Here is a 27,557-nt window from a genome sequence, read left to right on the forward strand (position 1 = left end):
TGCCAGTGAATCAGATTGATTTGATACAGGATAGAAATTGGGCATATGACTCAGCCGATCAGATGCTTAGACATAGAATTCTGAGTTGATTGAGTTATTGTCAGGGTAAGGTGAGTGATGCTATAGTAACAAACAATTTTAACATCCCAGTAGCTTAAAAGAACAAAATCACACTTCCACCACAATCAGCGTGGGACTCTGCTCCACAAAGCATCTTGTTACGTATAGTCTCCCTGGTCCTGGCCTTCACTCCCCAGATGAGTGCATAGGCTTGATCTTCCTTGTTTCTGCCTGCAAGTGGAAAACTGAAGAACTAGTCACACAGCTCACTTAACTGGAAGGATGCTGGGAAATGTAGTCCAGAAGGAAGTGATGAGCAACAGCTGCTGGCCTTGTGAAACTGGACAGTAGAAAATGCATCCACATGGCTGTGGTACCCCCTGTCAAGCCGTGACAGCATCTGGGTGTCACCAGCCCCTTCCTGTGGCTTAGTGTGGGTGGAGGCCCTGTGGCCTGGACTACCTCAGCTCCTGTCTACTTTTGTAATTTCTGTTACTGCTTAAATCAACCACAGACACAATTCCTGATACAGACTCCAGAATATATGTGTTTGTAGTATGACCTCATTTGTATAAAACAAATTTAAGCATAGACATAGAAGATGGTGTGTGCCCATGGATATTACAATACTTTGGAAGAATGTATAAGAAATAGCAAATAGCTCATTTGGGGAAAGGGTTAAAGATTGGGGCTTAGACTTTTGCCTTTCTTTGCATAGCTTCCTATAGAGTTTGATTATTTTCCTAAGAACTTGTATTACTTATAATATCTTTAAAAACGTATTTTTAGTGAGAACTGAATAAAGATGACTTCCCCTGGTGACTCCAAGCACTGGAGTTGTGCTGTAACCCCCCTCCCAAGTCCTTCACATGGCCAGGGGCTTCCAGGCCCCCCTTCAGTCTACCTCTGGCTTGGCAGGGGCTGCACCACTTGAGATCACCGTGTGCTGCAGGGGTGAATAATTCTGATGCTCACCTTGCACTGTCCTTCGACCACTAGTGTTCAGATCTCCACTCAACCTCTCCAGCAGGTTTTCCACCAGGTTTATCATACAGTTTCTCTGTGATTGCCTTGCATTCAAGCAAGTTCAAGATCCTTTCAACCTTGCCACTTGCTGCGTGCTCCTTGCACCAGCAGCTTGGGCATCACCTGGGAGCTTGTTCAAAATGCAGAACCCCAGGCCCCTCCCCAGACACTAGTGATTTGGAATATGCATGTCAGCATGGTTCCTGAGTGGTGTGCATGCATGTAACAGTCTGAGAAGTGCTGCCTCAAAGAAAACTACATTCAGCACCGGGAGGGAAGAGAGGGAGGGAAAGGTGTCTTCACCATCAAGTGATCCCTTTTCCTTATAAAAGCTACAGAATTTGGAGGAAGCATGATCCAGCCAACACCTTGATTTTGGACTTCTAGCCTCCAAAACTGCGAGACAACACATTCCTGTTGTTTGAGCCAACCTGTCTTTTATTTGTAATAGCAGACTAGAAAAGCAAAGACACCTGCCTTTCTGTTCCTTGAGCATGCCAGTCTCCATCCCTGTTCTAGTTTGCTAAAGTTGCCATTATGCAAAATACAAGAAATGGATTGGCTTTTATAAAGGGGATTTATTAGGTCACAAATTTACAGTTGTAAGGCCACAAAAGTGTCCAGACTAAGGCATCAACATGAGGATAACCTCACGGAAGAATGGCTGATGGTGTCTGGGAACACCTCTGTCAGCTGGGAAGGCTGGTATCTGCTGGTCCTTTGCTCCTGGGTTCTGGTTTCAAAATGGCTTTCTCCAAAATGTCTGTGGGCTTCCATCTCTCTTAGCTTGTCTCTCTCAGTTCCTGTGCATCTAAGCATCTGGGGGTCCTCTCTTTGCTTCTCTGGGGCAAACTCTGGGCTTCATCTGTTAGCTTAGCATCTCCAAACATCTTTCTGTCTGCATCTCCAAGAGTCTTGGTTTGTGTCAGCTCTTAGCTTCTTCTGGTGTCAAGCTCTGGATTACATATCTTAGCTTCTCTCCAAAATGTCTCTCTCAGCTTCTCTGAGCTCCTTGTTTCCTTGAACTCTCTTAAAGGACTCCAGTGATCTAATTAAGACCTACCCAGAATGGGCAGAGTCACATCTCCATGGAAATAATTTAATCAAAGGTCTCACCCATAGTTGGTGAGTCACATCTCCATGGAAACACTCAATCAAAAGGTTCCACCCAACAAGATTGGATTAAAAGATCATGGCTCTTCTTGGGGTCCATAACAGGTTCAAACTGGCACAATCCCCCCGTACCACATGATTCTTTCTGCTTGCAATGCCCCCTCCCTAGTTCTTCAGATAATGGTGTCTTTTTATCCTTCAGACTCAGCTTAAATGTTGTCACCTTCAAGATTCTTTCCCTGAACATTCTACAGTGACTTGTTAATCTTCTTCCACCTCCATCCCCTTCACTTGACTTTCTCTCATATCAAGAAGAGAGGAAAAGAGAAAGGAAGGAAGAGGAGAGGAGAAGGAGATATTAAGAGGAAGAGAAGGATGGAAGCAAGGAAGGAGGGTTGGAAAAATGGAGGGAGGAAGGGAAGGTAATTGTGATGATTAAACGAATTAATATATATTAAACACAAAGAAAGCATTGTATTTGCCAGCAGTTATTATTATCTTGTTAAACCATACCTCTGGTAATGTTTTCAGTTCCTAAGGGCTCAAAACCACATATAAATGCTTTGGCTCACTGGTTCCTTCCACCTGGAACATCTTCTCATCAATCTATCAAAACCCTGCTGTCCAGTGCAAAAGCCAACTCCCCCATTAAATCCCTACTTATGTCCCCATCCAGAATATGGTATTCCTTTGGACTCCTGAGAAAGTTTATCTGTGCTTCTTTGGTAGCATGCATTGCATTTGGCTTCCTCTGTTCTCCTCTCTCTTCCTCTTGGTTCTGGTGTCCAAAGACCAAGGACCTGTACTCAGCTTCATGCCCAGAGGGCTGCCTGGCGAGAGGCTGGAGGTGCCTGCTCCTCTCCTTGGCTCCAGCTTGCAGAATAATGGGCTCATGCTGCAGGCTGCCTGGGGCTCTGCACTCCACAGAACCCTCCTAGACACCTCTCTCAGCAAGTTTCCCTCCATCCTTCCCTTTCTCTGCCCTTAGGCCTCATTTAGTTTTACAGTGATAAGCTGATAGCCATCAATGGTTCAGCCTTTTAAAGTATGAAGGCTTCTTGCCAAAAAAAAATGCTCATCAAGCAAGAAATCTCTGTTGCAATAAATACAAGGCCAAGGCTTTACTCTTTGGCTCCTCTGAGACTGAAGTTAAATAAATATGTAATTTGGACAAGGACCTGCTGAGTCATTCCTTCTGTCCAGACACACTAAATTGTTAGCAGTAAGTTATCATCTCTTTTTTTAAGTGACAAAGAAGCTCATTATTTCAGGAGGAAAATTTTTTGAGTAGTGTCAGAATTTCTGTTTTTTTTTTTTTTTTTTAATGCAAGTCTTTGTCCATTCAAAGAGTAGATTAGAAAATTGGTGTAATTACTTTGAGCAGCGAGAAGCAGAAGGGAAGATACTTCTTTCCATGTGGAATGGTGAACAGAGGGACAGAATAACTAAAGAGGATTTTTCTAATTGCACATGAGCCCTTCATTCTGTGGCATGGCTCTCCCCAGCACATCCTCCTTGACTTCCTCGTGAACCTAATTGAAAATCTACACTAGGGACCCAAGCTTCCTGTAGAAAACTATCATTTGTCTTTGGAGTACTAAAGAAGAAAAAGGTTGAGAGAGCCAATGATTAAATAATTCAACCCGCAAAAGAGACCCTACTGCCAGAAGTTCCTGGTTATTGAAGCAAATATAATTCCTTGAATTTACTCCATTTGTTAGGTAAAATGCTTGACATAAGAACAACCAATAATTAATCGCATACCTTTCATCACATAATCCCCCAAACTGTTTGGAAGGGAATAAATATGGTAGGATCCATATTTTAATACCACAATTCCATTTCAGCCCTGAATGAACTAATGATTCACTCATTTTCCTACCCATAAAATATATTACTTTAGCGATATTAAGATGGGATTCTCTGTGCTAAAATGAGTAGGATTTTATTATGAACTCAACAGCGATAATGCCTAAAAAACCAGTCATTTTTTTACCTCCTGGGGGCAAATCTAGTGACAAAATCTTTCACTGATTTCTCAAAACAAATTTTGTCCTTTTATTTTTATGGAAATTGGTACCTTTCTCCCCAAACTGCCTTTGACCAGACTGGTGTTCATTCAATCTCTGCTGATAATCTGAAGTTAACCTGGTGAAAATAAGAGACAATGCCACTTTCTTGTCTCAGTGGTTTATTCCAAGTAATTGTCCTATGATTTGGATTTCAAGTCAGCAAAAATTATTGCATGCCTACCATGTATGTATCAGATATTGAGTCAATAGTAGGGCTCCCAATGTCTATTGCTAAGACACTGGTCCTTTGAGCACAGGAGGCTCACAGGAGAATAAGTCTGCTCTGAAAACAAGTCAAATGCTGTGAATTCAGTGCTCTGAACACCTGGATAAAGGAGCTGGTGATTCTGCCTGAAAAGGAGTCATGTGTAGAAATTGAGGCAGTGTGTGACCAGAAAATCTGCTAAGCTATCATTGTGAAAAAGTGAAATTAAATATAGCACATTTTGCTTACATGATGGAAATAATTAAGGTCAGGAGGGGAATTATGTTATTACTGGGGATGCGAATCATGGATCTCATATCTCTTTAGACATCTATCACAGCATTTATGAATGAAATTCACTCATGGGTATAAAATTTGGTAAACTGAAAGCCCTATTTCCCTTAACTTATATTGAAAAAGCTGTAAGCCATGTCTCAAATAGACCCACCATAATAGGGTAATTTTATGTTGAAGGGGTTTTTAATTACAATTAAAAATTATTTTCTTTAATGGTTACAAGACTATTCAGATTATCCGTTTTATCTTGGTTGAGTTTTCGTAGCTGTGGTCTTAGAGAAATTGGTTCATTTCTTAAATGGTTCATAAATTTGACAACTCAAAAAGTTGTCGAATTTATGAGTGTAAATTTGTTCATAGTTCTCCTTTATTATCCTTAAGATGACTAAAGGATCTTCAATGATAGATATTTTGTACCTGATATTGGTGTTTGGGTCTTCTCTAGAGGTTTGTCACTTTTATTGATTTTTTCAAAGAACCAGTTTTTTTGTCTCATTGGTTTTCTCCATTGTTTTCCTGTTTTCAGTTTCAAAGTAACTTTATTGTTTCCTTCTTTCTGCTTGTTTTGGGTTTATATTGCTCTTCTTTTGTAATTTCTTGATGTAGAAATGTAGATTACCTTTTGAAGCCTTTCCTCAATTCTAACATGATCGTTTATTGCTATAAATTTCCCTCTCCACACTTTGGCTGCTTTCTACATGTTTTGATATGTTGTACCTTCATTTTCATTCATCATTCAGTTCGATTTTTTTTAATTCCTTTGATACTCACTGTTTGACCCATGGATTATTTAGAAGTATGTTGTTTCATTTCCAAGTATTTAGGGATTTACTGTTTACTGTCTTGTTGATTTTTAGTTTCAATTCATTATGGTAAGAGAACACGTTCTGTATGATTCAAATTTTTACAAATTTGTTGATGTTCATTTCTTTCTATGATATGGTTGATCTTGGTAAATGTTTCAAGGGCCTTTGAAAAAAATGTGTATTCTGCTATCATTATATAGAGTGTTCTTTCTATACAAATTAGACCCTATTGGTGGATTATGTTGATCGTATCTTCTATATCCCTGCTGTTTTTCTGTGTAACAGTTCTATATCAGTCACTGAGAGGGATGTGTTGAAGTCCCCTACTATAAATGTAGATTTGTCTATTTCTCCTTTCAGTTCTATCAATCAGTTTTAATTTCATGTGTTTTTTTAAACATTTTTTTATTGTGAAATATAACATATATACAGAAAAGTGATAAGTTTCAAAATGCAGTTTAACAGCAAATTTCAAAGTGTAGTATGGGTTACAGTTCCACGATTTCAGGTATTTCCTTCTGGCTGTTCTAATACACTAGAAAGTAAAAAGAAATCTATATAATGAGCCTGTGGTCATTATCATTTGTTAAATGCTAACTTCTCTGTTACAGCTTCTCCCTCTCATTTGATCATTTTCTCAGTTTTCAGGGATATTTGGCCAATGACCTTTCTAACTTCTTCATGGTGAAAAGGGGTTTTGATATTACCGGGTAGGGGAATGAAACTGTTGGCTGTTCTGGGTTTCAGGGCTTATCTGGCATAGCAACAATCTGGAGGTTTTAAGGTTCTGGAAAATAAACTTAGTAAGTAAAACATTTATAGAGTCTTAGAGAGAGCTCTGGGCTTTTCTTAGGGTTTTTAGGAACACTGTCGACTTGGGCTTGACAAAAGGTGGCAATTTGTAATATCTGGCTGAAGCTTGCGTAAGAGTAACCTCCAGAATGACCTCCTGACTCTATTTGAAATCTCTTAACCACTGACAGTTCATGTATTTTTAAGGCTCTGTGTTTTATCTGTTTGTTTGTTTACCCATTTCCATTTATTATGTCTTTCTGGTGGATCAACCCATTTATCATTTATATGACATCCCTCTTTTTCTTTAGTCATTTTCTTTGCTCTAAAGTCTATGCTATGGGATATTAATATAGCCATTCCAACCCTTTTCCCATGAATTTCTGCAAGGTATATCTTTTATTATTGTACTACTTTCAGCCTATCTATGTCATTGAATTTGAAGTGAGTTTCTTTTAAATAGCATATAGTTTGTTTGTGGTTTTTAATCTGCTCTCCCAATATCTACCTTTTAATTGGGGCATTTAAACCATTTACATTTAAATTAATTACTGATATATTAGGGCTTACATCTACCATTCTACCATTTTTTTTCCTCTGCTTCTCATCCTTCTCTATTTTCTTGCCTTCTCATGGATTATTTGAACATTTTTTAAGAGTTCTTCTTCATATTCTATAGTGATTTTGAGTATATCACTTTGTATAGTTTTCTTAATGATTGCCCTTTTTGTTAAAAGATACTCATGTGACTTATGATCTACTGGTATCAGTACTTTACCACTTTGAGTGAAGTATGGAAACCTTAATTCCATTTAGGTCCCTTTACCTGACTAATTTTAAATATCATTGTCTTGAAGATCAGACGGTGTTATAATGACTCATATACTTTGAGTATTTGTACTTTGTGCTGTAAATGATCTGTTTCATTTGTCAACTTTGTAGTTTCTTTCACAGTTTTTTTCTTTTATAGTCCTAGAGATTTAAGAAAATTCCCCCAGCCATGGCTTAAATTTATAGCCTTCAGCATGTTCAACAAGGAATAAACTAGGATATGTTTGCAGTCTGTTGCTTGTTTCCATCCCATGAAGTAAAACTTGGTGAGAAAACATTCTCTACAAATAAGGACAATATTGTGCAACACTGAAGTAACTATTTCTGAAGTTTTTGAGTCAAAAAATGTTGGCAGCCTCAAAAGGTTTATTCTGAGGCTAAAAAGATGGTGTCCTTCATGACCTTCCAAAGTTTCCACAGCTACCCTGGTGTTTTGGCTTTCATCCTGCTCTTAAACTGCTTCTGTCTTGAGGCTTTCCACCCAACCCATTGCATTATGCTGGGTGATGGGGGAACTTGGAAACCCACTCCCATCCACTGTGGCCCTCCATCTGGAATGACCCAAGTACTCCCAGCTTCCCAGATGAGGTTCCCCAGCCTTAGAAACATGTGTGAATTCAAAGTGCCAACTGTAAATTCAGCAGTCTTTCTGATATTCCTTTTCATAAAATCAGTTCCCACTCTAAAAGCAGATAGATACATAATAAGACAGGGGATTATGTTCATTTTCCCTTTTTTACTTCAGTTTTAAGCTTCTAAAGATAATAATTACTCTTTATATTTTCATTTTTACAACTTCATTTATTTACTTTTTATTCTTTTTTGGGGGGTTTGGGGAACATGATGCTGTAGCTGATAGAGTAAAAGAGAATTAAAACCAAGCACTGTGACTAATAGACTCTGGAGCCAATAGATTCACCCACTCCCCGAATCCCCTCACAATTCACTGCCACAACAAAAGTCATGGCCAGCCAGGGATTTGTCTGCTAGGTAATTACAATAGCTTTGGCTTGCAAAGGTTATTTTCAGTAAAAGTGAAAAAAGACCATAAGTAGAAAAATGGGTATAAATATAAATTTTTGTAAAATTGAAATTTTGCAAATCAAGGTATGGATGGGGTAAGGATGCACATGGGTAAGGAAAGAGAGAGACACAAGCAGTGGGAGACTCAGGGAGGTCAAATGAATGAGTCAGAAACTCTGGGGAGCAGAGAAAGCACCTGCTAGAAAAACTAGAATGATATGAACCTCTCTGAGTGGAAAGATAAAAAAGAGTAAGGGCTTTGTCAACTGATAAAGCTCTTGAAATCTTGGGATGGGAGGCGTTAGGGGAAATCAGGCAAAGATTAAACAGTAAAGGATCAAAAAGAATGAGATAAACACTCACCAAGCAGAGTGTTTAAAAAAATTATGTTGAAGCTATAAAATTAATTATATGCAGTTATTAAAATATTTTAAGAAGATGTAATAATAAAAGAAGATAGTATATTGTCAGTAAAATTTATAATCTTAACTTTGTTTGAAAAAAGTATGTGAGCCTCCAGTTTGGGCAATAAGGTGAACTAAACAACTTTAAAATTGCCATCTACCAATATAAAATATATAGAAATATTAAAATAACATGTATTGTTTTCAATGTATAACTGAGCATAAAAATATTACAAATGACAGTTCAGAAAGGGAGTCATTGTATTTGGGAACATGATATATGACCAGTATAGTGTTCCCATTCTGAGAAATGAGATAACATTAAGTAAATGGGGCTAGTCCATTTGCTAGCTATAAGCTAAAAATATAAAATCCAATCCAAGGATCCACATACAGAAAATTTGATAATGTAAAGACTGCAAGTAAACAAAAAATAGTATCTCATGACCTCGGGGTAAGAAAGCACTTATTAATCAAGTATCAAAAGCATAAACCATGAAAGGAAAAAAAGCTGATAAATTTCATGAAATTTAAGCTTATGAATACTAAAAATAAAAATACTTTAAGAGTTCCAATGGATAGCCCAAGGGTTTAGGAAAGATATTGGCAATGCTATAACTGACAGATGAATAGTAAAAAAATACAAATATTTCCTATATATCAGTAAGAAATAGATAAAGAAACCACTTCAGAACAAAGCTTGTCTGTGCATATCAAGCCCTCTCTCTATTCATAGGCTCCCTCACGTTTCCCAAATGACTAAATTTGGCCAATAATATTTGAATGAAGAGTTGTGTACCATTTGAGGGTCTGGAAACTAAAATGCCCCACATACTTTTCCATGGGCTTTGGCTTCCCCAACTTCATTCTGAAATATGGATCGCTAACAATGGGATGTAATTGGATCCCTGCATCTGCTTGGAGAAGAGCCATCAACTAGGCTCTTATCAGTATAAGATGTTAGCAAGAAATAAAACTTGATTGGGTTAGCTCACTGAGATATTTGTGCTGTTTGTCAGAGCATCTAACATTAATTACCTTTAACTATTCAGAAATTAATGCCAGGGATGAGGTCCTTAGAAATATAAATCTGAGATCAGTGGCTTTGCCTTAGTTTGGGGTGACAGGTGGCAGGAAACTGAGCCTGCAGACATGGAAATCCATGTTTGGAAATAGACATATTTGGTAAACTATGTATCTGCCTGTGATAATTGAGAGGTACATCATGTGCCTATTGAGCTTGCAACTTTAGAAGTACTTAGAAAGAATCAAAGTGTATATGGGCTGCATTTGGCAAAGTGTTCCAAGAATGAGATGAGCATAAAAGAAAATTAGGCAGTTTTCAAGCAGAAATAAAAGGGAATGGTGAAGTTAAAAAAAGTCTAGCCATTTGCAGGGTTGGAAGACCCAACTGTTGTTAAATCAAAAGCTATAAGAAGGAATGAGGTTCTGGTCAACCATAATGACAGCATAAGGTGCTCCAGGGTGCTAGCCCTCCACAGAATCTTTGAACAATTAACAAAAACTGGCAGCCAAATCTTCCTCAAAACTCCAGAAAAGAGTTAAAGTGTTGCAGTAACTGGGCAAGTGCCAAATGAGGAAAACACAACTCTTATAATGGTAGGAGAAGCTCATGGTGCCTTTCTGGGCCCTCTCCCACCTGTCTCTGACACAGTGTGGAGACAGCCTACACTCTCATTTTAGGGTCCTAACCTCACAAATGGAGAATCTAGGAAAAGAAACCAAACTAAACCCAATGTGGGAAGAGGGAAGGAAATAAAGAAGATAAGAGCAGATATAAATGAAATAGAGCGTAAAAAAAAAAAAAGAGAGAGACAATCAAAAAAACCAAAAGTTGGTTCTTTGAAAAGATCAATATAATTGACAAACCTTTAACTAGACTGACAAAGAAAAAAAAGGGAGAGAAAACCAATAAGTAAAATCAGAAATGAAAGGAGGGGCATTTCTACCAACTCCATAGTAATAAAATGGTCCTGGCGCCTAAAATGTGCCATGTCATCATCCATGTTTTATTTCTCTCTCTCCTCTATCCACATGGCTGCAAGCAAAGGACTCTAAGATAGCTGAGTTGCCCAATAGAACAAGCCTGAATCTCTAGAGAATCCCCAAGAAAGCTATGTGATCCATATCATCTAAGACATGAACAAAATGTCACCAAGAGTCTGGCATTATTTAGTACAATTCATAGGGCTAATTTGCCTGTCTAATAAAATATGACAGGTGAATATGATGCAGACATACTAAAGAAGAAAAAACCTGAATGATCTTGTTTCAGTTTGCTAAAGCTGTCAAAATGCAGTAGACCAGAAATGGGTTGGCTTTTACAATGGGGATTTATTAGTTTTCAAGTTATAAGGTCATAAAAAATGTCCAAATTAAGACATCAACAGGAGGATACCTTCTCTGAAGAAAAGTTGTTGGTATCTGGGGTTCCTCTGTCAGATAGCAAGGCACATGGCCAGAGTCTGCTGGCCCTTTGCTCCTGGGTTCCATTGCTCTCAGTTTTTGGTTCCAGTGGCCTCCTCTCTGAGCATCTGAGTGTCTTCTCTTAGCATCTCTGGGGCATTTCTTTCTCTCAGCTCTCTCCCAATGTATCTACCTTTTATCCTTTCATAAAAGACTCCAGTAAAGGATTAAGACCCACCTTGAAAGGGCTGGATCACATCTCAGTTGAAACAACCTAATCAGAAAGGTCCCACCCACAGTAGGTCTGAACCCACAAGAGTGGATTAAAAGAGCATGGCCTTTTCTGGGGTACATAACAGCTCCAAACTACCACAGGTCTATTAAATGAAAAGATGCTCAGTATCTAGCAAATTAAAACAGCATTTTCCCACCTATTAGATTGGAAAAACTCAGTCCAATAATACCAAGGAAAATACAAACTTTTCTACATTGTTGGTGGGAGTATGAGGAGGTCAGAGTTAGAGTAGCAATGAAATGGATCTATTTTAAGTACAAAGAGATTTTCTGCAGATAATGATGTGCAGGCAAAATTATGGAAAGGACAGGAAGAATGGGCTCCAGGCTGTGTCTCCAAGAATGGCTTCCAGAATATGCAGGACTTCACTAGGGGGGCTGCTAGCTCTGCCACACTGAGATGGCAGGCAATAGGAAACTGCTGTTGGAAATACTGGGCTCAAGAACAAACCCCTTTCCCTGTTCCAGAGCTTGGGGAGCTGGGATGGGTTTGCCATGACTGCCACTGCAGAGAGCTCCTACATTGCCAGCAGAAGGCAGGTGAAAATGGCAGGAAGATGATCTTCCTCTAATTCCACAGCTACTTTGGAGAGCATTTTACCAGTACCAATTACATGTGAAGAGACACATAACCTATGACTCAGAAATCCTTCTTCTCAATGTGTACAGGGTGACCTGTGAGGGAAATTTTCGGCATTATTTTTAGCAGTGAAAATTTTGGAAACAACTAAATGTCTCTCAAAACAAGAATCGATAAATAAATGTCTTATTCATACAGTGGAATATTACAGAATAGTAAAAAATGAATGAACTGTATCTACATGTATCAACAAAGGCTGGTGCATGTAACAAAAATATAATTAATGGAAAGGCCCATGATAAAAATGTACATGAGGGTGTATTAGATAGGGCTCTCTAGGGAAACAGAATCAACAAGAGATATCTATAAATATAAGATTTTATAAGTGTCTCACACAACTGTGGGATGCACAAGTCCAAATTCTGTAGGGCAGGCAGCAAACTGGCAATTCCAATGAAGGTGTTTGATGAACTCCTCAGGAAATGCTTTGCTGGCTAGAGAAGAAAAAGTGAAGGTCCTTTGTCTTTCTCGCTTAAAAGTCTTCAACTGATTGGATTAAATCCAGCTGATTGCATTCTCTTATTGCGGAAGACACACCCTTCTTTGATGTGTCCGACTGATGATTTAATAAACCAGCCTTCTGGTTTATTAACCAGCCACAAATGTCCTTGCATTAACGTTTAGGCCAGTGCTTGCTTGACCAGACACCTGGACACCATCACCTGGCCAAGTTGACACATGAACCTAACCATCACAGAGGGTAATATCAGCAATGTATATATTATAAAATATACAACACAATAATCTAATTTATTTTTAGATGCACACAAGTGTACTGACTGCTCACAAACATACATGCTGGTGAGCAACCAAGTTCAAAACAGTGAAAGGGAAGGTGAGCAGATGATGAAGGGACTTTAACTTTACCATTATTTCATTTCTTTTTGTTTTTTTTCTAAAATCCAAGGCAATGGTGACAAAATGTTTACATTTAGTGAATCTCAGTGGACATGTGCACAGGTGTCTGGAATGTCATTACCTGTGTTTGGCTGACGGTTTATAATGTTTCTTAATTTAAAAGAAAAGCAAAAAGTGTATTCAGCCAATTATACAAAGAAAACAAAAGTATCTAAGATTGCTTGTGCCTAGAAAAAAATCATTAAATATGAAAGTAATTTTATTTTCATATAATTTATACAACACATATGTTTTATGTGTGGCAGAGGCGATAACCATACATTTGGGCAGAATTCAGAGACTATTAGAATTATAATCTACTATAGTCTAATTATACTATTATTAGTATAAGACTATAGTATTATAACTTATGAAATAACATATAAACTTTTAGGATCTATGTCAATAACTATCAGCTAAACATCACCAGAACACACCTCTAATTGACAAGGTTAGATTTCCTATTTTCTAAAGCAAGGGAAACTGCACACCATGGGGAGCTGTGGGTGACACAAAAGAGGGAAACCAGGAAGGGTATTTAGTGAATGTGGGGGTTGGCACTACTCACAGGATGGGGTTGGTGGGGACTAGGCAGACTGTCAAATAGGGAATAGCTGGAAGGGCCAGTGACCTTATCTTTAGACCATATCTTCTGTGCCACTTTGGATGTATTATGTCCCCCAAACGCCATTATCTTTGATGAAGTCTTCTGTGGGCAGATATATTAGTGTTGATTAGATTTTAATTCTTTGATTGAGTCTTTCCATGGAGATGTGGCCCACCCAACTGTAGGTGATAACTCTGATTAGAAAATTTCCATGTAAGTATGGCCCCGTCCATTCAGCATGGGCTTTGATTAGTTTACTAGAGCACTATATAAGCTCAGACAGAAGGAGTGAGCTTGCTACAGCCAAGAGGGACACTTTGAAGAATGCAGAGAAGCTGAGAGAGTAGCTGCAGATGAGAGACAGCTTGAAGGTAGCTGTTGAAAGTAGACTCTTGCTCTGGAGAAGCTAAGAGAGGACAAACATGCCAAGAGCAACTAAGAGTGACATTTTTGAGGAACTGCAGCCTAGAGAGGAACATCCTGGGAGAAAGCCATTTTGAAACCAAAACTTTGGAGCAGACGCCAGTCACGTGCCTTCCCAGCTAACAGAGGTTTTCTGGACACCATTGGCCATCCTCCAGTGAAGGTACCCGATTGCTAATGTGTTACCTTGGACACTTTATGGCCTCAAGACTGTAACTGTGTAACCAAATAAATCCCCTTTTATAAAAGCCAATCTGTCTCTGGTGTTTTGCATTCCAGCAGCATTAGCAAATTGGAACACCTTCCATATGAATCTATTGTTAGATTGGCTTGTCTGTGGGCTTATCTTGGAATACAAAGCTAAGCAACATTCAAGAGAAGAGCCATTGCTTTCTGGGTAATTGATGATAATAAATTCAGCTCAGCTTCTGCGAGTAAGACCTTTGAAAACAGGAACAATTACCTGTGTCTGGTTTCCTCAAAGTAAAAATGGGATCATATTAGATGATCTCTAAGAAATATAATCACATATAATCTTTCTCTTTATACCTTGCTGATTGTACTCTTTGCAGCTTGCCAACTCAGGTATTTTTAAAATAACAATTGGATGTACTAGCTTTTTTTGTAGAGTTCTATTTCTGAATTTTTTTTTTAAAGAAAGGAATAGTTGAATAGAAAAGAGTGCTAGATTTCTTCTCACTTTTTCTTCAAACATGTGTAACATTGTGCTTTTGCTTTTATTAAGGTTCCTATCTTTAAAAAAATTCTTTTTATTAGAGCAGAAAAAATAATACAGATAGTACAGAGGCCCAGCTGACCACGTTTCCTAGTGATACAAACTGTATTTAGAATAGAATAAGCCTGGAAATCACAAATCTATAAAGTGACAGCAATATAACATAACCAAACAGTCTCATGTGGTAAAGTAGCTGGGTTTCTGGAGCCAACCCTGTGTCCTAGAAAATGCATCATTATGGTCACAAACTTACTACTCTAGCCCTTTCTCCCATCCATTGTTAACTGTGCTGCTCTAAAATAAATCTCCATTGGGGATACCAAGCTCCAGGGAATATGGCTTTGAAAATATTGTCTCACATCAGATCACCTTAGAGACCTTTTCTAGCAAGCTTGACTTTTCCCTCATCATCTCTGTCTCACAGAATGATCACCCCCAGAACACCTCAAGAATGTATTTTCTAGGACAATCACCAAAGGACTGGGAGAATCTGATTTTACCTTTAAAGGGAACATGGATTGATTTAAAGAGGGAGCTATGAGGGACATGCTATTCCAGGGACATGCTTGACCAAACAACCCGACACCATAACCTAGCTGGGCTGATACATGAAATTAGCCATCACAAACCAGAGCACATCTGCTTCTCATTGTCCAAGCCAGAGGGTGGGAGGGAGGGGCTGCTGCTCAGTGCTGGGCTAACTGCCCTTGCTAAAGGCTCAGCTTGCAGATGTCTTTGCAGAGACCCCCAGGGTCTGCTGCCTGCACCCATGGGAAGAATACATGGGCACTTATCCTTTTGCCAAGCTTGTAGGCACAACCCCATCCCCATCCCTGCTCCAATGCACACTGCTCTACAAGGCAGCTTTCCTGCCTCACCAGCCTGGGCTGGTTGCTATGACAATGGTCCTCATTCAGATTTTAAGTTTCTATCACACCAACTAGAAAGGGCTCACAGTTACACATCTTGGGTTTCACAATGTCCACTCACTGTTTTACACTTTAAATGGCAGAATTTCTCAACAAAGTGGGTAGCTGTTGTTGTTCTTTCCATGTCTCCATAATCCGAGATAAGTATCAGCCTAGGGTTTGGATAAGGAGTTGTTCATTATTTCTGGAAAAAGAAGGAGAGAGAAGGCAAGTCTTGCCTCAGTGTCCTTGTCCATGGAGAGTTGTTATCGCAACTCTAACCTCGTGAGGAGACCGTCCTGTGAATGGTGATAGCTTCCTGCTGTGGTGAAGACGGGCCACTCTGGACATGGAACCAAGGCAGCCAGTTTTGCTGAGATCAGAGGAACCGTCACCGTGGATGCTCTTGCCCTAGGGTCACCAATCTCTAGCCTTAATTGGTTCAAAACTAACTGCTACACCATCCCTTAGCGTGGGGCTTTTGCTTGCCTTGCCCAGCTTGGAAAGAAAACTGAGATTTAAAAGGAGCAAGTTCAAAGCTGAGCCAGTCAGTGTCCATCTCCTTTGTCAGCATACATTCTTTATGTCACCAATGATCATGAACTTGTTTGAACGGCTGGGAACAAACCCAACAGAAATGTCCCCTCATCTCTCACATTTAATTTTCTTTGTTAGCCCAGCCACTGCATTTTGCATTTTTATTATCTGGTCTCCAAAAAAAAGCAAAATTGAAACACAGCAAACTTCCACAATATGTTTTAGAAGCTGTTGATTTTGGAGCAACATCAAAAGACAGTGAATAAAATTAAGATAATTTGGCCCTAATTTGTTTGCCTGCTGTGCAGTTACAGGCTAAGGACGAAGGGTGGATTTTATGGATCTTGTGTGTCACTTCAATTAATTAGAGTATGCTGGTGAAAACACAAGTGGGAATTGGGGAAATGGGGATTTTTCCACTCGTGACTTCCCTGGAAGCTCTGTAAGGACAGCTAAGAGCCAGCTGTATGATGACAGTGGGTCCCCACAGCTCCTCTACACAACTCCTCTGTAAAAGTTTCAGAAAACGAATGATTATGCTCTATGAAACTATAACCAAAAGGCATGGCAACATACCACATGGCCCATAATTTTTACAACATAGCAATAAGGAACCTCATTACAAAAGGCAACTTATCAACCTTCTCAGGTGACATCTCTTTACTGAGACAGGTCATGCATACATCTCCCAGTCTTCCAACAAGAGAGAGGGAAGAGGGTTTTCCCTCAAAGTTCTCCAGCACTTCTTTTGTGGATTCATTTCCCTTAGCCTCATTCCCAGGTGGCCCAGTTGTTTCCTGTGGAGAAACATTGGTTGCCCACCAGCATCCATTATTCCTTTCTTCCCTGACAGCAGTTTGATTATATTCAAGTTGTTAATATTTCAAGCTATAAAATGATACTTCCCAACCTCCACTGCAACTAGGGGTGGTCAAGCAACCCAGTTCTAGCCAATGAGTTCTGTATGGAATTCACAGGAAAGCCTTGTAAGGAGAGTGGACTCCACTAATATTTTGTCCCTTTCCCCATCCTCCTTTTTTTAAAAAATATGGAATACAAATATAATGGTTGGAGGTGCAGCAGCCATTTATGATAATGAGGGTACCTGTGGGTAGGGGCCATGTGGTAAGGATGACAGAGGATAAAGGCAGCAATAAGTTGGGGCATTGAAACATCACAGAGCCACTGAACCAGATCTGGACTGCCTTCCCTAAGAACTAATATTATGGGGAAGAAAAATAAACCCCTAATGACTCTATGCCACCCTTTAATAATAATCCAGCCCCCACCTCCACTGCCATGCCCCTCCCACCTGCATACGTCAATGCAAATACAGTGGAACTCTTGTCCCTGGATAGAACTCTATGCCTCTCTCTTCTCTTTCTTATAAAAACATGACCCATTTCCTTGGGTGGGATCCCAGAAAGACTGGTTTCTACATTGTCAGCAGAAAATGACTTCTTGATATTTCCTCAGCAAGACATGCTTTTGTGCACAATCCACTGATTTCCCCTCAGAGGTGTCCTTTCTCCTGCTCGCTCTCTGACCCCACCATGCACATCTTTCAAGACTCAATATAAACATAACCTCTTCTGAAAAACAATCCGTGATCTGCCCAGGCAGGATCAGGAGCTCCTTTCCTGTACTATCAAAGCACCTCCTTGTCTCCACTAAAGTGCAGCACTGGAGTAATTGGCTGATATTTGACTGTGCCCTTCATGTGAGATCAGAGGAGCCAGTGGTGGCGTTCATCCACTGCATTTCTGCCTGATTCTTGGCAGCCTGACAGATGCTTATTGAATGATTAAAGGAGTGGCTGTAGAATGCTCTTCAAATAGACGGTGAGCAGTGGTGGATCTGCTGTAACATTAAAGGGTATGTGGGTAGATGCCCTAAGAATGTCCAAATCCTGCCTTGGCCCAATATCTCCTCCTCTCTGTCAGGACTCATTGAGGTGGAGCAATAAAAAAAAAAAGGGACAGTAGAAAATGGGAAACAATATCTCTTTGCTCCAGCTGAATGCATGAGTGACCCCAAGCAAGATCAGCAGAAATACTATCTAGTCAACCCACAGAATTATAAGAAATAACCCAGTATTGTTGTTTTAAACCACTAAATTTTGGAGTGGTTTGTTACAGAGGAACTGATCACGGATACAAGATTCTTCTCCCTAAATCTTTATTTTCCATTAACTAAGGCAATATGAGCATGTTTCTTGGACCCTAAAAGAGTGCACAAGAGATAGAAAGACCTGAATGGGATATAAGCACTCACTTCAAAATAATATCTTTGGCAATAAATCCACAGCAAAGGCTCAGCCACTTCCTTTGGAAATGGGTACAGGGGCAAGGGTCTCAGGCCAACAGTGAGGACAGGGGCACTGCTTACAGCCCAGTTAGCTGTCATGTGGAGGGCCTGGGCTAGCAGAGTGATTTTATGTGCTTTGAGGAACAGCAGGGGCTCTGCCAAGGTGCTGGGGGTGGGCAGGCCAAGAGAATCCACATAACCTGAGCTGCAAGGCCCTTGTTTTCTGTTGGAGAAGCTGCTCCTCTTGGGGTTTTATATATTTGGCATTCATATAAATTTTTATTTGAAGTAAGGATTTGGTTGCTTTTAACAGTTGAGAATCTTTGGATTAGATTATTTTTAAGGGCCCTGTATTAGGAGTCTCCAGAGAAACAGATCTGACATGATATATTTATAAAGAGATTTATTACAAGAATTGGCTCATGCAACTGTGGGGATTGGCAAATCTGAATTCTGTAGGACAGGCCACAAGTTGGAAACTCAATAACGGTGAAACTGAATTCCCCAAGAGAAGCTGGCTGGCTGAAGTAGAGACAGACATTCTCTTTCTGACTCCTGCAATCCTCAATTCTTGCTTCAAGGCCTCCAACTGATTGGATTAGGAGACTGCTCTCATTGCTGAGGGCAATCTCCTTTGTTGATTGTAGACGTAATCAGCGATAAATGCAGTCAACTGACTAATGATTTAAATCCATCTATGAATTATCCTCACAGTAATAATCAAGCCAGAGCTCATGTGACCAAACAACAGGACACCATAACCTAGTCAAGTTGACTCATAAAATTAAACACCGCAGGCCCTTTTGGAGCTATGGTTGACTAAGCTGGGAGTTCATGGCTCCAGCAGGATGGAGCTCCTCTCATTTGATGCCTTGTCACATCTAGAGGAAGTTCGTGGCCAAAGACCCCACAGTTTGATATCAAGCTGTAGAAGATGCCAACGTGTGATGGATACTCAGAGCAAAGACATATGAGACCGGAAGTCTTTGTGCATCACGAGTTGTTCATTCTGATTCCTTTCTGAGATGATCATTAAACCCTCTCATGTGCAAGAGAGGCAGCCTTTGAATAGGCATTCTGGGAGTTCATCTATGCACTCCAGCAGTGACGGCTCTCTCATATGCGAGGATCAATCCTGTTTTTAAAGCATGGCCTGGAGACTTTCTTTATAAGAGGATATCAACTATCCATCACACACTCCTGAACAGCTAAATTCCCACAGCTTTTGGTCACATGGTATTCATCGGAAAGGGCAAGCATTCCTCAGTGGAATAAAAGTGAAGAATTTTTAATGTTATTGCAAAAGGGCTGTATACTTCCACTGTAATGTGGATTTATGCTGGTCTTTATTTCACCCAGTCCCTCAGGATACAGATGCTCAACAGATGTGCTGCCTTTAAAGGGGGCTGTGAAAGTCTTAATGAAGATTGACAGGCATGCCGAGACATGTGGGTCTGAGAGCAGCACCCTTCCCAGGACTCCAGCACCAGCCCCCTTTCTGCATGGCCCCCACCCCCACAGGCTCTGCTGTCCTCACTCTCCTCCCTCCAATGGAGGTGGAGGGAAAAGGAAGTTTGCTGTTACTGCCCCAACATTCTAGCTCTCGTCACCTCTTTTTAGCTTGACTGATTCGGAACAGGTTTGTGATAGAACAGCCAACCTCAGTGGAGGATTGAGAACCCAGAGATCTAGCTTTGGACAAGTATTCTGTCAGGTGCTTTATATGCAGTATTTCATTTCATTCAAATGACAATCCTATGAGATAGACATTAATCATCTCCAGGTTACACATTAGAAAAGTGCATCTGAAAACAGTATAAGTGAAGTGACCTAGACCACATAGCTGCAGTGCAGGCTTCCTCCAAGCCACAGCTGGAAGCACAACCAGAGAGTGGGTGAAGAAAAGAGGTCCGTAATGCTGCTAGGCCTTGGAGGTGGGTGTTTTTCCAGCTCTGAACCCCGCAAACATTGAACTGCTTCTCCACCTTTTCCCTAGAAACACCAGCAACTTGGTCCAAACCTTGCAGAAAGCAAGAGGTGATATAAAATGACACTTCCATGAGCCACCCACTTCATATTTTATTTAAACAAGAAATAAAATATTAGAAAAGCAACCATCAGTCTGCTTTCTGTACCTTCTGGGGAAGCAGCTGTCTCTTCTTGGATGCAAACAATAAGGGTTTTGCACAAGGCTGTCAGCAGTGCCAACATGGGTTGGCAATGACAAAGCCAAAAGGGATGGCTGCCGGCAGCCACAGTTCCCACAGCTACCCCGTGGCTTGCCAGGTCCTGCTTCTGCCCTTTTTCTCAAACACGTGACGTCCACAAAAACACGAATGTAATTTGAAAAGCCAACATGGCAAGTGGATTTTCAGTGTGACCATGGAATCTGACTTCAAACCAAAAGCCAATGAGAGTCGGAAGGGTAGAGGCAGAGAAGAACCTCACATAGCTTCTTGCTTTCACACTCAAAGAATTAGTTCATACAAAGGAATGGGGTTCTCAATCATGAGACGACGTGTATGAACCTTGAAGACATCATGTTGAATGAAATAAGTTAGACACAGAAGGACAAATATTGTATGATTCCACTTGCATGAAATATCTAGAAAGAGCAAATTCACAGAGACAGAATTTGAGGTTCCCAGAGCCTGGTTGGGAGTTGCGGAATGAGGAGTTACTGTTTAATGGGTATAGAGCTTTTGTTTGGGGTGATGGAAATGGATGGCAGTGATGGTAGCACAACATTGTGAATGCAATTAATACCACTGAATCGTACACTTGAAAATGGTAAAGTGGGATATTTTAACTTGTATATATGCTACCATAACAGAAAGTTTAAAAAATTTTTTCAAAGAAAAAATAGTTCTTTCCCGATCTCTCTTTTTTTTCCCCCCTCTTTTTCTTTTTGCATTTTGGACAATTACTTTCAGTCCCTTTGAGGCACCATTTGTCTGATAAGCCCAGGCTCTTTGCAGCCATCATCTGCCTGAAGATTTCACGATAGGGTCATGACCTATCTGTGATTTGTGTTCACAGCATCTCACAATGGGGAGTATACTTGAAACAAACTCTGACTTGCAACTTCAGAGTTATAAAGCATAAAATAGAGAAATTCAATATGGAAGAGACATTGCTTTTTCATGGAAAATTACTCCAAAACAATTGCACTATCCAGACGATATATGAAATGGGGGAATACAGAGGTGTGAGAGGGGGTGGTAAGAAATGGCTGAAGAAAAGCCTTCTCAGGGCTCATCTTACCACCTAACCCAGTGGAGGCCCTTCCCTGGAACTTTCTGTGCTCTATCAAAACTCTCAATTTCATAATTTTTTTCCAGATTTTAATTGTTGGATTTTCTAAATTTGCCTTGTTCATAGAAGTATTTCTAGTGCCTCCTCCCAGTGCCAGACTGTGGTTAATAAGAAATAAAATCCATGTAACTAGGTAACCCAAGCAGGACTTATTGCAGTGCCATCAGAAAATATCATATTCTGTGTCTCTCTGTTCCTTTAGAAAATATTCAGTAGAGGTATTTCTTCCCCTGGCCTTATCTTTCTTTTGCTATTTTTTAAACCCTTGATGATGGAAGTAGTCTGGTTATTCTTAAATTAACAAAAGTCCTAGGATCACTTTAAGTCTCAAAACATGGTCTCAATTCAGTAATTCTTAAATCTCGATCCAAGTCAACAGACATAGCTTTCAACTTACCCCCTAACCAGAGAGGGTCCACAGTGGACAGGCTGGCCAATCTGTGGCTGTGTTTTTCTCATTCTTTCCTAACCCTCCTTCCACTCATGGGTTGGGGGTTTAATGCCCATATAGACTTGTAGTTGAGCTGGATGTGCTCCAGGAAGCAGGGCTAATGGAAGTAAGAACGCTCTTACCCATTCTGCCCTCTAGGCCTGGGAAGGGTCTCCACCTGGTTCTTCTAAAGGTTGTTCTCATGGCTTTTCAAGGCTCCAGCCCCTCACTGGTGGTCTCTCAAATGGAGTTTCCTTCACCTGCAGTTCAGTTCACTTCACTCTGTTGATTGCTTACTCAAGAAGCTGGAGATCAACTCTAGCTTCTCTTCTGCTGAGGTCTGATTTACTATCCTGGCCACTTCACTCACAACTGTTGCAGTAAGTCATGGTGCATTCTCAGGTGGGGCAGGCTCTGGGTGCCCAGTTCCAGATGATGTCTGATTCCCTGTCACCAAAGTCACCATCCAGCCTGTTGCTCAACCTCCAGGTCCTCACCCAGAAGCCTGACACTCAATCATCTTGTCTCCTATATGCAGGAACACAGCAAGGTCCCCAAGGATTCCCACAAAATCCCACCATCTTGACTTGAGGTTAAAGGGAAAACATCTCCGTCCCTTCCAGGGCAGTGGGATTTACACAAATGCCCTCCAAAATAACCCTACTTACAAATGATCTCCCAGCCTCTCTGCTTTGAACCCAGATGCTTCTGAGTTGTAAAACCAGTTTTTAACCAATTCCTCCATAAATTGTGCCCAAGACGCAGCACCATGTTTGGAATGCAGCCATAGATATTGCTTGCTGCCCAGGCTACAGCTTCCATTTTAACATCCAGTTATAATCATTTTCTTCTCCTTCTCCATCTCTGAAATGACTGATATTTCAGTTGAACGTATTAGATCTTCAAACTAATAGGATTTGTAATTCTCTTTAGTAAGCATGACAGGATTCTGTAAACTTCTAGAAACATGATCTCTTAGGAGTTTCTCCCCAATGCAAGCCCAGCCTCAAGGCAAATGCGGTCCCCACAGCATCTAAATGGTTCTGTTTAACTAAACAATCCGATGTCCCAGGGAATGTTCTGGTGACCTATTGACCATATTTTCCTAAAGGAGGAGTCAGCTTTTAGACTTAGATGAAAAATACAGAAAAACAACTGAATAAAGAAAGAATTTGCAAATGGGTGGCCCAAATCTCTCATAAAGTTTGACTCATCTTGTAAGCCCGGAGGAAGTCTAAATACACCTCCCATAATTTTCTCCCCGCAAATGTGGTTTGAATCCAGAGTAATGAATTCTGTGCACTTTCATTTTACAGCCCTCCCTAATAAAAGACGTCTCTGCCCCCATGCTGGCAGCAGAATGCAGTGTCTCCAAAGGAATGCTTCATCATGATGCAATTTGCCTCTGTCCCAGCAGCAGCTGCAGCTGATTATAACTCGGCTGTGGGCTGTGTTTTATTTATGATCCACATCCTCCCTTTCAAAATCCTTCAGCATACACCCAGGGAAGTAAAATCAGAGGCCCCTGCAAAGCTTGAGCTTGGGAAATGCACTTTCCCCTCCTTCTTCTCAGGGCTCGACTCCCAATTCTCAGTAGAAATTCCAGGTCCAGCACTTACCTTCCATGTTTATTTCTTCTTGGGGATACTTGGCAAATAGTATGCCCTCCAAAGTCCTAGGTGGTCAATTTGCCTTTAAGTACTTCCTACTTCTTAACTGCCATCTAAGTATTTTCTTCTAATTAGTGAGAATTGTCCTCAAAAATTCATGCTGCCCATTCTGAATTATGCTTTTCCCCTGTTATCTCTGGACATCATCTAAGCTTGACTGTCCCTTCATATGCCACCCATAGTTTAACCTCTCTGTTTGCTTCTTTGATAAGCTTATCACCTGGACTTCTTCAATGTTACATTTCCATAAGATAAAATGTCTCTGGAAATTCGTACTTACTTTCAAGAGCTTATGGCTTCCAATTAAAAGCAAAGAGAGTCTTTTGGTCAAGGACTTTAGGGAAAATACATTGCCATGGGGTATTCTTCATATTTCATTCATATGACAGCTAAGAGAGCATTTCCCAATTAAGATTCCATCTCAAACACTCGTGGTTCTCACTCACCTTCAAGAGGTGTGCTTTCCTGAGGTTAGAAGGTGAGCCAGGCTCAATAAACTAAGAGAAGGAGATCAGGAAGAAAATTAAGAAGAAATGAGATCATTTTGATGCCAGAAGAGAAAAACAGAAGAATGACCTGATGATGTTCTTCAGCTCCATGAGCTAAGTATATGCTCAAAAGACTGAATTTGTTCAAAAGGGCAGATGCCGAAGCAGACGGGATTATGTTAACTCAAATGCATGCTTTTATAGATGTGTATGTAATCATTTGTTCTGACAAGCATTTGCTGAACATATCCTGCAGGTCATTCAAGGAATGGAGGACTTTTTGGACCTCTCACCCACTCTCTGTCTGGGTGTTGGAGGAAGGAGGCTTTTCTAATCTGCCTGGTCCATGTCTGGGACAATCACTGGGCCATGGGTTATAGCCTGCTAAGCCCTATGTAGCTTTGAGTTGGTTCTCACTCAAGGTACTCTCTCTTCTGCTTACCCATCATGGAGAAGACTTGGGTGGGAGTTCCCCCCTCAGGATAGTTGCATCCAAGCCTATTTGCACCATCTCCACAGTTGCAACGTGAGGAGAAATTTAGGACAGGGTCTCTCTCTGTGTCTGCCTGCTCCATCTTCTCCATGCCAGCATCCCAAGCATGCTGGTCCCAATAAAGAGATGATGTGGAAAGGAGAGGAGTGGAGAGAATGAGGTAGGAGCCAATGCAAAGTTTCTCCCAAACCCTTGCTTTGGAGTTTGTTAGTGCTCTCCCAGCTGTTCACAAAGGGCTCCATGGGCCCCCACTCTGCTCTGGTTTTCTTGCGTACATCTCCTTGGCTGATATCTGTGCAACCATGAAAGATGCACAGCCTCCTAGCAGGGTTCCTGGGGTCAGTCCCTGAGTTGGGTGGGGCAGAGATGACAGCCCTTGTCTTTACAGAGCTCATAGTCTTGGTGTGGAATTTCCCTCTGTGCAAATCTCTGAAATCAGAGGCCGTGATCATTGGTCTGGTAGAATGCAGACAGGACTGACTCTGAAAAAATGGACCAGATCCAGAACTAGGGGCTTTCAGATCCTGTTTGCCCTGGGGCCAAGGGGTGCAACTAAGGGATTTTGAATAAATAATGTCTGAGAAGCAATGGATTAAATAACTTCTCAGTGCTCTTCTCCTGTCTGGTGAGTCCGTGCTGAAAGTTCCAGAATGGGTTACTCACCTCCAGAGCAGACAATTCCACACACTGACTACCTTTCTTCAGGTATACCAGGCACTTTCCCCAGCTGGAGATGCACGGTTCCCTTTGCTTTCTTTTCCTTTGAAATAAGAATTTTAGCGTTTCTCCTTCTCATACCCCAAAATGTTTTTTATAGAAAAATTTTTATAAAAACTATCCATACTGTCTCATTCAAGAATACTTTAAATACTTTAATGTAGGTCATTCCAATATTTTTTTGCTTTACATATAAATTTGTATATATGTATAACATAGATATCCACACACAGTCTTTCTTTCTCTCAAAAACTGAGATCATATGATTTCAAAAGCTGTTAATTCACATAATCTGATGTCTTTAATATCTTTCTGCAACATCAGTTTTAACAGCCTTTGCAAATTCCATTCCTGTGGGTCTACCGTAATTTTCAAAAACCAATCTTTGTTTTTGGACTTTTAAATTATTCCTCCCTTACTTATCTATTCTAGTATTGGTAGACATTTGCTTGGCTACTCCTAAAATAGAATATCTTTGCCAGGTTGATGAATGGAAGATGAGAGCTCATTATTTTAATTTGCATTTTCATTTATGAATTATCCTTTCATATCCTTTGGCCAATTCCATTAGTGCCTTGGTATGTTGCTTTCTGATTTACATATGTTTACAGTATAAATCTTTCATCGCACATAGTGAAAACATATGATTCTTTTTTCTGTTGTTTGCCTTTCCAGTTCCTTATGGGTACTTAATATGCACACCATTTTTGTTGATGTGGTTTGCTTTGAGTGGGAGGAAAGAGGTCGCATCCATTATTCTTTAACCTCATGGGCTCTCCTTTGAGGTCCTGTTTTGAAGGTATTTTTTCAGCCCAAGATGTATCTGTATTTTTTCTTTACTTTTATGGCTTTGTTTATTTTCAATATTTAAGCCTTTTACCCATCTGCAATTTAATTAGCTGTATAGTATAAGGCAAATTTTCCCAATTACTCTTTTGAATGAAAAAATAGTTTTGAAATGCCTCCTTTCTTCTATATCAAATTCTTATAATGCTTGGATATGTTTCTTCAATTTCTTTTCTGTTTTATTTGTCTACCTGTACATTCCTGAGCCATCGTTACATTTTTGAACTTACTGTAGTTGCCAAATATGATTCCATTCCTAGTACAGCGAGTGGTCCCTTCTTTCATTGCGTCAATAAAGTGTATTAGCTACTCTCAGGCATTTATTTTTCATCCCAGGCAAAATATAAGGCAAAAGTGAAAACACTACGGACACTGTTTTCCAGCAAACTCCTATTGTGGCTTTTGCTGCATTCCACGTCATTCTAGTCCCTGGTTATGAGTGAAACATCTTGTATTCGCTAAGATCCTTAAAAATCCAAGTGCAGATGGCAAGACCTGCCTTCTCTTGCGGGTATACACTTCCCTTCCTCCATCTGAAAGTTTTGAAAGGATATGGGTAAAGGAAGAATGGCTCATGCCTCAAAGCAATTCGGGTAACCACAGGCCAGAAAGCTGGACTCGGTGAAAGGCAGCCCAGGGGGATTTCCTGCGTAGAGAGAGCTAAGGACCGCCAGGTGGAGGCAATTTCTCCAGGATGCCTTCCGCAGTGGGAGGTCCCCCAAGGGTCTGCAGAGTGGACCCTCCGTGGAGACTCCCCAGAATTCCTTCCAGCTCCCAAGTGCAGGAAATTGAGCTTTTTGGGCAAGGGGCCAAGTTAAATTGGATTGACTCCAAGATGCATTGCAAGACTAATGCAGACAGCTAGAAGCACAGATGCGGTGGCTGGGAGCAGTCCCCTCAGCCTCCCACGGGCTTCCAGCTCCTTCGGAGGGCAGGTGGACACCCTTCCTTCTCACGCTGTAGAGTTGGGAAGTGAGGCATTTCCTGATGATTGAAAGAAGACACTGTGAGAAAAAATTAGCACAAAGGGCAGAGAAAAGCAGCAAGAACAACCTGGTTTAAGGTCTGCTGTCTCGAAATTCTTAATAGTTTTTGAACGAGGGGCCATGCTCTTTAATTTTCACTGGACCGGGCAAAGTAAGTAGCCAGTCTTAATGAGCAGTATAGGGAAGAGTAATTTCTTTAATTATATG

Source organism: Choloepus didactylus, chromosome 10, assembly GCF_015220235.1.
Source record: "Choloepus didactylus isolate mChoDid1 chromosome 10, mChoDid1.pri, whole genome shotgun sequence".
In the NCBI taxonomy this organism is placed as follows: domain Eukaryota; kingdom Metazoa; phylum Chordata; class Mammalia; order Pilosa; family Megalonychidae; genus Choloepus; species Choloepus didactylus.